This window comes from Lichenostomus cassidix, chromosome 15, assembly GCF_008360975.1.
Source record: "Lichenostomus cassidix isolate B80296 chromosome 15, HeHo_3.0, whole genome shotgun sequence".
NCBI classification, from domain to species: Eukaryota; Metazoa; Chordata; class Aves; order Passeriformes; family Meliphagidae; genus Lichenostomus; species Lichenostomus cassidix.
The window spans coordinates 7,479,634-7,491,714 of record NC_139496.1 but is presented as its reverse complement, the minus strand read 5'-3'; positions in this window follow the sequence as shown (position 1 = coordinate 7,491,714).

The window sequence follows — 12,081 nt, the reverse complement described above, 5'->3', positions numbered from 1 at the left end:
GTGTTTGGTGGGGCCAGCAGGGCTGTGGGGTGACTAGCAGGTGAATGACCTGTGCCCTCAGCTACCAAACCCAAGTCACAGGGGGGTCCTTTCCCCACTCAGGTCACACACGAATGGAGCTCGGCTGCGAGAAGAGCCTTTTGCCTGGGGGCTGCGGGCAGTGGTGGGGATGGGGCAGCTGGGGGACAGGGGAGGGACAGGCTGGGGGAAGGTGATAGGGCATGGGACAGGCGAGGACAGTGGCGGGACCCGGGGTAGTGACGTAGCGCCGCCAGGCGGCGCTGTCCCGCGGCCGCCGTGCGCCCCCTAGCGGCCCGCTGTCCCTGCCTCCCGCTGAGGGCGCCCGTGAGGGAAGGAGCCGAGGGAGCCGAAGGAAGGAGCCGGTCCGGGCGCTCCGGGACCGCGTGAGGGGAAAAAGGGAGTCCTGAAGCTTCTCCGCCTCAGGCCGCTTCACCTGGGCTCAGCTCAGCTCAGCTCAGGGGGCCGCGCTAGCCCCAAATGCACCAGGTGTTTCAGAGAAAAGCCCCAGGGCGGCGCTGCGGACGGAGCTGAGGCGGGAAAATGGAGCCCTGAGGGTTCCCTCACGGCAGCGCGCGGGGGGAGTCGATGGCTGGGAAGCACATTCCCTATGCTGCGAGTGCCGGGGCCAGCCTGACCCAGGTGAGTGTCATCGGGCTCTGCCTCAGGACAGAGCCATTTTTCCTTGTGCCATTCCCTTGTGCTGTCCCGTGTCCCTCCAGCACTAGCTCCTGTGGCATTGGCCGGACTGGATGTGGCAGTGTGGCACCCAAGGAAAAGGGGGTCCAACTCAGATTTGTTTTTTCTTGTGGGGTGCTGGACTTTACCCAGTGCACCTCTTGCACCAGCATCCCCTGCAGCATCACCACGACCATGACCTCCAAGGAGGGACACAGGTCCACCAAGGAGCCTCCTCTGTGGAGAGGTCCAAATTGGTGCTCCATGAAGCCCCCAGTGCTCTCAAATCTGACTTTTAAGTACTGTTGTGCTTTTTTTTACCCCTGAGGAGCTAACTTTCCACAGGAATAGTAAGCCCATTTTCTGGCTTGTTCCTCCCCACTGTCCTTTCTCCAGAATTAAGATGCAGCTGTGGAAGTAGCCCAAGCAACTGTCATCCCTTCACTCCTCCCTTCTCATGCCTATTGGTCAATTTTACTGTTATTTTAGTATTCTATGCCTGTTGAAGTCCTTTTCCTTTACTGATACATGCAAGAGATGTAAAAGGCCCTTTGCTTGCCCACGACTTTGCAAAGTGTGCTGGTGTGACAGATTGAATCCCCGGGTTTGCCTGCGGATTTTTAGCTGAATTTACCTGGGTTGGAGGATGTTTCTGGTGCACGTGGGCAGTACTGACAGTGCCACAGGCACAGGCTCAGTTGCTGGGAGAAGCTGAATTGGGAGCAGGCATGATCCCAGCCCTGAGACTGCTTAGTCTATTAACACTGCTGTGGAGTGCTGGAAAACCTTCAGGGCTCAGTGTGCCCAGAGAGACAGAACCACTGCTGACTTTGGTTTTGCTTCCCCGGGCAGGCAGGAGGGCTCCTGACTCTGTGTCATTACGTCTTGGCACATGAAAGGTAAAAAGCTGGTTTGCTTTTCATTATTTGCACCTGTGGAGACTGTGACCATCCGTGGCACTGTGATAATGAATTGCACTGAGTGCAGAGTGATTTGTGGGCCGTGGCAGCATGTCTAATCCATAAATCTAGAGACTGCATATCTTGCCTGCTCCTGGCTCAGCAATCTGCATGTCACAGATGCTTTCTTGCTCCATTAGCCAGTGGAGGATCTACTGGGATGTTGTTGAAGGGAGAACTGGCTTTCTTTCTGAAGGGAGGCTCTGTCCAAGAATGCACAGATGCTTTGAAGGGGAAGTAGCGGTGAAATATGGCAAAGATAAACGCAAGCTATTAAGCTGCTTTGCAAATAATTTTCTAGTATCAAGGCCAATCCAAACCCATGGCATGCATGGTTGGACTGCGAGGCCTGCTGGACAGGCTGCTGCATTGCCAAAGGTTCAGATGCTTCCAAGCAGCTCCTTTCTCTGAAAGTTACCCGGTCTGGGAGATCAGACCAAGGTGTTTGCAGCCTCCATGATGCAAACCTGAGGTGTCTAAAAAGCAAGTCAGCACTTCCTAATTGAAGGAACAAATGGTTGGTAGAGGACACTGGGGAAGGCTTCCAAGTGCCTTGTTTCTCAGTTACCTTCATAGTGACTTCTGCATGTTTTGTAGAGTAAAAGAAGGCTTGGAAGCAAAGCAAGCTGATTTTGGAGCCTAGAGAATTTTAACCCATAATCCCATAGAGAACACATTTTTCAGTCCCTGTATGGTGATAATGGTCCATGTGACTCTTGGGAACTTGCCCCTGTTCTTTTACTTACACTTTTATAGGTTCTGCACCCTCAGGAATGCGATGAAAATATCACATCTGTACACAAAGGCAGCAGTTTGTTATCACCCACTGCAGGGCTTGGTCGCTGGGACAAGCCAATTCCATGCAGCACTTGGAGATTAGGTAGTGCTTGGAGATAGTATGGAGGAAAGTGCTGGAGAAGCATGGCACTTTGCACTCTCATGTAGTCACAGCTGGGTGCTCTGCATGTGCCCAAGTGAGAACTTTCAGTGGATGCCTTGGTGGCAGCCTGATCTGGGATTTGTTGCATTGTTTGCACATTGTTAGAGACATTCTTCATAGTTATGAATATGAGGCTACCTGGCCTTCTTCAAAGCCCTCATTTCCCTTCAGGGTTGAAGCATGAAGAGCATCCCAGAGAGAGTGCCAAGAAAAGCAGTGTTGATTCCACAGCATGGGGAATCTTACCTGTCCTAGGGTACATGGGAAAACAAATATTTCAGAAATGTTTAGAAGTGGCTTTTACTTTTTTTGTGTGTATATTTGCGTATGAAAACAGAGGCTCCCTCAGGTTCATAGGCCTGATTTTGGAGGGCTTTAATGGAGAGCACAGTTTAATTTAACAGGTTTTTGCAAAAGATTAGTTACCTTGGGGAAGTGCTTGAAAGCAGCAGGTTGCAGTGTTAAGTTTTGTTCTGAAGATAGTATGTATGTGAATACTGTATGTCTAGGTAAAGTTACATGCTCCCTGAAAAGACAGGGACAGAGCATTACTGGAGGACATAGAAGATTTAAGTGGGTTTAGCAAAAAAAACCCCTCAAATTACCCTTTTAAATGTACAAGTAATTTTTTTTCCTGTTTCTTTATATATCTCATGGTCTGCTTCTGCTCTGAAATGTTTGTGACTATTGAGAACAGAATATGGTGGGAGGCATTTCTTTGTATTTCCACAGAGGAAGATTAATCTGAGAATTAGCAAACCAAAATGCTGGGAATGCCCTCTGTGCATACCGAATGCTTCAGGCGGTGTAGCTCATCTGCCATCCTCATCTGTCACAGCTAATAATCACTTCTAACCTGCCCTGTCACAGCTGTTTGGTGCCACATCACTGCCTTTCCTTTTGCATGGGAGCAGCTGTGCTCACTGAAGGAAAGTCTGTCTCCAGAGCCTCCACAGTACTGACATGTCACCCAGCCTCGCTCAGGAGAGGGCAGCAAATCGCTTTTAATCACCTGTTTGCTCTGGCTGGTAACATACACATGAGATTTAGGCCTGAGAGAGGATAAAGGCAAATGTGATGTATGTCTGCCCAGAGGCTGACAGTGATGCTCCTTAGTTGCCCAAGCAAGCAGACATGGCTTCTTGAACAGTAACTATTAGCTAAAAAGCTCCTTTTCTTGTTGCTGCAAAGCAGCAGAATGAAACAGGGAGGGGTAGGAAAGTGGGCATTGTGGCTGTGATGGAAATGTTGGTTCTCTGTGGGTATTTAGCCTGATGAGCTTTGGAGGGTGGAAATCCATCCTTTGGCAGGTGGTAGAAAAAGCCCTCGCCCATCGTCACTGAGAGCAGTGGGTTTCCACTGACATGCCTCTTGGAGATGGGAGGGTGTCTGGAGGATGGGTGGGAGGTTAAGTGCTCTGAGAATCCCCCAGGACTCTGTAGGATAGAGGGCTCAAAGTTATGTGGATTCACTATGTGCGTCTGTGGGATAGAAAATGCAGAGGCTGAACAGGCAGCTGTGTAAGCAACCAGGGAATTGAAATGCCCCTGCACTGGGAGGAGCTGTGGAGAGCTGAAATCTGGATTGAAGGACTGTGAAACACTGACATCTCCTGTTAGTACTCCTAGCCCTTGACTTGGTTGTCTCTCACAGGATATGATAAGGGCTATGCCTGTGTTAGGGGAGCTTTTTCACCAGGAGCTTTTACCTCCTGCACTCTCAAGCTCACCAAGAGATGATGTGGGTGCCCACACTTGCTCTGCATCTCCATTACCTGATCTTTCAACACAGTGTTAGCAAGCTGGTTTTTTCCCAGGATGAGACTTTAATTCCCTCCCATTGATCAGGGCCAAAGAAGAGAGCTCAAATGGATTTTATTCCAGAAACAATGGCCCCCTTATGTGCTGTGTCGTGATCTCTGTGAATGAACCTGCTGGTGAAATGAAGTCTTTACCCCAGGCTGTTTTGTACCTCTCACAGGTGAATCTTCTTATTAGGTCAGCTGCCTGCATTCCTACAGGGGGAGAGAAGGGAAATAAAACATGAAATCTTTGTTCTGTGGGGACAAGGGACAAAATGACAGTCAGTGGGACTTGAGCTTTATGTTTAGTTTCCATAAATCCCCATGTACTGCAGGGAATTTGTCCACATTGAAACCTATAAAATGCAGTGCAGTTTCCCTGTGCAGCTGTCGAGTTTTTCTGCCTTAAAATGCTTCTCTCTGGGTCCAGCCCAAAGCCTTCTTCCTGGGCTCACTGCTTATTTCAAACCAAACTGATGTTGTCTTTCTTGCCTCATCCTCAGCTCTGCTGTGAGCTGCTGCCTATTCTGCTGGTACCTGCTCTTCCACACCGTTCCCACTGCTGTCAGCATTTCCCAAGTTGTACATAAAACACAGCTTGCTGCCTTCCCATGTTTGTTTCTCTGATGGCCAAGCTGCACCAAAACCACCAAACTTATTAATTTGATTATCCAGTGCAGGAGGCTTTGACAGCAAGACCTTGGTGTTCTTACACCTCTTTTACATTACTTCTTCTCCTGTCATCCCATCTTGCCATCATCCATCAAGAACAGCATTTTAATGATCCCTTTGCCTCTTTTTTCCTGAGACTTCAAAGAGCACAAGAAGCAGCATTGTAATTTCTGTGCTGCCTACCTCTAAATGAAGGGAAACTCCCTCCAAATGCTGCATGTGAATTTCAGTGTATAAATTCCCATGTAGTTTCCTAGGCTGTACTGCTTCCTGTTTCTGTGTTGAGAGAAATAAAGAGACATGCTTACATCAGGTAAAGATGGAGAGAGAGGGAATTGTATTGTCTGTAATTTGAAAATGTATCATGAGATGCATTTTCCTGTGTGTATATCTGAAAAGAAGCTCCCCAGTAAGTGCAGAACTCTTCGGTGGTGTTCATGCTCTGGGAGAAGTCAGCTGTGGGTAAATTGTTCTGTGTTGCAATAATCCAGTGCCCTACTTTGTGTTCCAAATGTGCAGGGAGCAAATAATTTGGAGGTGCAACTGCTGGAAACGTGTGAAACCTGAAGGCAGTGGAGTGAAATCCTGTCCCTGCTTTGTTGTGCCATTGACTTCAGTAAAGCCAGGGTTCACTGAAGGAGCCTTTGGAGCATGTGCTGGGCCATGCACACAAACTGGCAAGAGGAATCTCTTAAAGAAGATCCAATGCAGGGAGGGCCAGATGTTGGGCAAGAGCACTGGATTATGCGTGTCTTGGTAGTGTAACATTAGTTTTGTACAGTAAGGCAATATTTCTAAAACCACAGAAAGCATCTGAGTCCTGTCAAAATGAAAGAAAATTGGGATGAAGGTTGGGCACTGTATTCCCTAAACTTGTTCCAGTGATTAATTAGCTGTGAAAAAATTAGCATGTAATTTCAATCCCCGTTTGTCTGTGAGTTTCCAGCATTCCTAACTTGCCTTGCCTTTATCTGTAGATGTCTGCAGAGCCCCATGTACTAGGCACTCTACGTTCCCAGGGATGGGAAATTGTGAAATCCATGTGGGATGGGAAATTATCTCGGATGTTTCCCATCTTAGAGGGAAAAAAAATCTATCTTGGAAGCGATTCAGCTGAAACCCAGAGCATACAACTGGTGCATTCATCTTCATGCTCACCCGCCTGCCAACTAGCAATACACTTGACTTTCTAAATGAAAAATGGAGCTTCAGTAATTATTAACTGGAAAAAAGACATCTTAACAATTACATTGATTTATATATTTTTTAATCTGTGTCTTAAAAATAGATGCATATACCAACTGTTCCTTGGTTGTGCCACGTTGGGGTTTCATATTAAAAAAATAGTTCAGGGAATGGTTTCCACCAGCTTTGTATCTTGCACCATGAGGAGGCTCTGTCTGCTGAAGTGTCTTTCATTGGTTGTGGTGAGAGTGAACAGAAAGAGGAGGATGGATGGGGTAAATGGCCTTTGTTACTACAACTACCAGTGACCTCATGGGCTAGTGGGCTGCTGCTGGGGGCAGGTGGCTTATGCCATGGGGCACTGTCTTCTTTGGAGCAGTTCTTCAGAATCCCTGGGCCACGAGTGAATTCCCATGATCCTCATATGGAATGAAATGGGCTGCTCTCCACCTGGCAGTTTCCCCTTGGCTTCCCAGAGCAAGGAAGATCTGACCTGAGCTCTACAAAGATGAAGAAGTCCCTGGCAGGTTTGGAAGCATTCATTACTGACTTAATTTGCTGCTGTGAGCTGCCTGGAAAAGGTTTCCTCACTCGGCTGAGGAAGAACCTCACTGCGGAGTTGAATGTCAGTGCTACTGATGCTCAAAGCAAGCTGATAGCAAACACCTCTCAGGATGAAGTCTGTGCACACAACCAGGAAAAGACTAGGAGTGAGCAGAAAAAGGACTAGACCTGATGGGCACTTTCCTGGCAACAAGAGCTTGATCTGGGCTGATTACTGAGTATTTACAAATGCTGAATCAGTTGTTGCCTACTGAGCTGACCTAGTTGTCTCCTCAGCAATTCTTACATATGGAAAATGAGTGGCAAGAATAACAGAGAGGCTCAGAGAGGAATGCTAGGATTCTCTTGCCTGTCTTGGTGCTTGCTTTCTCTCCTCCTGCCCTGCCCTCCTACCTTTATGGCTAATCCAGCCCTAGTTCAGAGCACAGGAAAGGAAGGCTCTTCTACTGGAGTCACTATACCCAAGGCAGTGTATGCCAAGTTGTATACAAAATAAAACATAAAATATATTTAAGCTGCTGCACTTGCAAAGGAGAAGAAAGCAGTAGAATTTGTGGGCTGCCATGAGTACTTTATAGCAAAGCAGCTTTTGCAGGACTTTTGTGAGCAGAAGAAAAAAGCTGAAGTCTATTTTATTGAGTAGAGTTATCAAGAAGCTTAATCTAGAAAGTTGATCTCAGTAGTATGCTAAGTTTGAACATCTGCAAGTGCTTTGAAATTTGTGAGTGAAAAATGCTGGGCAGGAGAGGATATGTCTGGTTCAAAGAAGGGGCAACAGTATACCTCCTGCCTACAGCTTGGCTATGCAGAAACTTCTCAAAAATTATTTCTTTGCTTTTGAAATACATTTGACTGCACTAAGTAGCATGGTGTTCTTAAAATGTTTTCTTTGGCTTGTCCAATACCTCCTGGCCTGTGTTCCTTCTCTTTTTCTTCCCTACTCTTTGCAAACAATTCTATTTGAACCTTATTTTCCTTTGTTTAGGTTTAATATTTCCCTCAAATATTTAAGGCTGTGATACTCATCTTGACTAGCATGCCAAGGAATCACAGAAATTCTGTGTTAATTTCTCACCCTCCTTTTGCTACACAGTGGCTTCCCTGGGCAGATATGTAAGCTCCCCACTTGCTCCTTATTCCATTATAACACAGCATAAAGGATTTGGTCTCTTATCTTTTGGATTATGGGACACTTTAAAATAGCTCCAGGCACTGTTCATGCTTTTCCCTACCTTGTGATGAACCTGCTGTTTTAGGAAGTGTGAGGAACATAATTAGTAAAATAATAAAAGCTGTCTCATAGATTCTTCTCATCAATGGATCTTGGAGGGCTTTGCCAAGCTGGATACCAGTTGTTACACCTATTGCAAAGATGGAGAAACTGAAGCAGGGAAACAGAGCCTGCTCTCCCAGAACTCATCAGCAGCAAAGCTGGGACTGAACACCCCCGCATCTCACACCACCTGCCTGGGAAGTGAAGGAAGGATGCACAGCCCAAGGTGTATCTTTTGCATGTAGCTCTTCCTTGCTTCCTTCTCAATAACTGGCACACTGGAGAACAGGGACCATATTCTCCTGTTCTTCATGGTTAAGTTAATTGCCACCTTCCCTCCAGGTTTCAGTCAGAGGATGGAAGAGTTGGTGTTACAGGTTGACACTAGGCTCTTGGGAGCAGTGTCTGTCTCCAGACCCTAGGCTTACATAGGCAGCTGCTCCCACCTCAGAGAAGTCTTGTAAAACGCTGCCATGAGTCTTCTCAAAATACTCAGATCCTAGGTGCTAGCGGAATAACAGGGAACAAGGGTATTTTTTGATGTGTGGTGCAGCTGGGAGCTGCTACACTGGGAAGAGATCTCTCTGACTTTGCTCTTGTTGACCATGAAATGTATCCTGCAGTCTGGCAATGTGCAAAACTAGCACTAGTTTTGTGCAAAACTAGTGCAAAACTAGCAATGGGAACAGAGGTCTCCTGTCTTGAACACACTTCACTCAAGCGTGCACAGAGATATGGGACAGTGTCCTCTTTCAGTGTACAAGGGAAGCCAAATCCTGCTTTCATCAGGTCTGCATGGCCTCAGAGTAACTTCATTTCTTTGTTATGCCGCAGTGATGCACTTGGCTTCCGTACTTGTGAACCCCAACACCCACTGAGGAATGTGTCTCTAAACCCCATCAGGCTCTCAGCCATTTCTTCTGGAGGCTGAGGTACAAAGACACGTGTGATGCCCAGAGAAGGGAGCGCAGAGTGCATGCCTGCCTCATATGATAATGCATCTCCACCTACGCCTGGTGTGGCTGTGTTTTTCTAGCTCTTTTGTGGTTTTGGTGTTCTCCCCTTGCACCCCCAAGACCCTGCTCTGGCTATAGCAGTTGGTTAAATCTTTCTTGTGTTCCTCCCGCAGGACCCAGGCACAAGCCCAGCCAAGCTTTTCATACACGTCTGCAGATGGACCTTTGCCCCTATGGTTTGCCTGGCCCTCTCTTCACCCGTGGCCATGCACTCCAGTGCATGAAGTGGACATTTTCCAGCCCTGAGCTGCCAGAGTTAATTAACCCTCTGCTAAGGCCAGGCCAGTCTTTCTGGGAAACTGGATCCATTGGGCTGTGCATTCCACAAGTCTCTCTTTGCCTGGCGTCTTGTGTATCTGTACAGGAAAAATCTGTTTCTTCCTCCATAAAACTTGTGTTTTGGGATTGGAGGGGGCAGAAGCCTGAGGAAGAAAGAAGGGATCAAGTTCCCTGAGTTTTCTTGCTGTCATCAGCTGCCAAGAGCTCACCATGGGAGAAAACCAACCCAAAGCTGCTGGAGATGCCTTGGTTTTTCCTGGGCAGAGAATGCATGCATACAGTTTTCTACATCTCCTCTTCCTTGTGGCAAAGCTGCTTTTGTATAAGGCAGCTGCTACAGTTTCCCATGAACTGCTTGGCATGACTGTTTGTGATGTTGCTGTCCAGCTTAGTCCTTGCCCTCCCTTTTCCAAGAGGCTTGTCCCACTTTCAGAGGAAAGCACAAGGTTTTCCTCTGGGATTTGTTAAATTTATGTGGTTCTATTGGCCAAGTCCCTAAAGAATCATGTTCTTAATGCCATCACCCTTTGGGGTCATGGGGCCCAATTCCCTTTTGTGCCTTGAGGTTTCAGAGGTCCTTGAGGTATCACCCTCGAACAGCCTGAGAAGACAGAAGTCAAGGACGGATGGACTCTCACTGAGACATGCAGAGCTTCAGTGGCTGAGTTCTTGGGGCAAACTGTAGAGTTGAGTGTTGAATTCTACCCTGGCTGATCTCTATCTTAAAACAAAGTACCCCTTTTGCGCTGTGCCCAGTGCATCTTTGTGTTTTCAGGCTGTACCACCTCTGTCACTGTGCTTCGTCTCATGATGAGTTAGTGCTCGTGCTGGATGGAACAAACAGGGGGTTGTTCAGTCTCCCAAACACACATGCCTGACTCCCATCCATATCGTGCTGTTAAGGTCATTTATCCCCTCCCCAAAAGGCCCTGCAGAATGCTGGCCAGACCTGTTCCCGTTAACCGTGCCTGTCTTTCCTTGTAAGAAAAAGGAGTGCAATTGTGCAGTCTTCCAAAAATAATAATTAAAAAGTATAAGCTTGCATGAAAGCGCGTTATGCTCTGGAGAAAGAAAGATAGGAACCTTTTTGACTGGTGCTGAGGGCAGGATACAGAGAGTTGTTTGCTTAATGTGAAAAAAGCCAGAATTTACCTGCATGGTCCACTCCTGTTTGGATAGAGGCTGCAAATCCCCTCTCTCCCATCTAGTTCTGTGAGTGAGTTGCAGTAAATCAGGACAAGCTGAGAGGTTTTTTTTGTTGGGTGGTTGGTTGGTTGGTGTTTTTTTTTTTTTTTGAAAGGGCCTTGGTTGTCCAGCTATTTTTCTCCCTTGGTGCTGCTTCACGCCACTTCTGACTTTGATTAATAGGTCTCTGAATAAAATGTTAATCTAACTAGGGGTCCTTGGCCCAGCCCCCCGGCTCTCCATGCAGTGCTCCAGAAATATCAGAGAAAACACACAGAGGTTTTGTCTCCCTGCAGAGCACTTGTAGCTTTTGATTAATGGGTGGAAGGGCCCAGCTTCAGGTTTGTGGCATCTCTCCCGACTGCAGAAAAATAAGCAAAAAGTCACTGAACATGACACAGAGAAGGCAAGTCCCAGGAGCTGCAATGAAGAGAAAGAAAGGAGAGAGAGCAGCTTATAATTTAAGATGTACCCTGCTCCAAGCCTTGGTACTTGTGACTCTGAGTTCAGACTCTCATCTCCATTTTAATCTTTCTTTACAATGAGCTCAGACCACATTGCTGAATTCAGCAGTTTCCAAGCACTGGGATGTCTTGAGTTCTTGTATTTGCATCATGAACTACTCTGCATGTTGCCCTGGGCTGACACTTCACATGCATATGTTAAGAGTGGCTAAGATGGCTTAATAAAAAAATGAGACCTTACACTTCAAACAAGACACGTGTTTCCCCTCTTCCCCTTCGAACTCTTGCCCATTCTCTGAACCAGACTTCTTTTGGAGCTTCTGAAATGATCAGAAACATGTGTTTCATTCCTGTCTTCTGGCCAATACTGAACTCGGAAAGACTCTTCTTGTATCACTTTCATGTGGAAGCCAGACCTGCTGGAAATCCGCTTGTTCCCTCAAGGTGGGTCATTTGGTGGAACTACATGTGCAAGGGGTTGTCTACATGGGGCAATTAGGCTTGAGTGGGTCAGGAAGTCAAACTGAGCTTCTTCATTAGTCGTAAATAAGAGTAATAATTGAAGGAGCTAATAAAAAAAAACTATTCCTCAGGCAAGCCCTAAGAAATGGTGTGGGATGTGCATAAGGTGTGAAGGACACGTGTATACCACCTTACAGCTCCCTTCCCTTGCAACGCCTCTATGGAGCCCTCAGTGCTCTCCAATGTTTCTCTATTTTATGGTGGGGTGACAGGAGCAAACTTGTATCACTTAGTTGCCAGCCATAGAGCTGGGAGATGAGCTGTAAGCAGGTGGGGGTTCTTGTCTGAGTAGTCAGGGAAAAGGTTAACACTGTTCAAAATACTCCTTGAGTATTTTGAGCCTGGATTTTTTGGTCAGAAAGTGTGAAGAGCCTTAATTTGTGCAATTACAATTCTCCCTTGTGCTAAGGAAAAGTGCTGCATCCTCCCCTACTGGAGAAATCTTTCAGTTAAGAAAAATCAAACTTGATACCAATAGATTTATGTTTTCTTCACCTGGAAGGAATCTGTGAAGCAGTGTGGCCT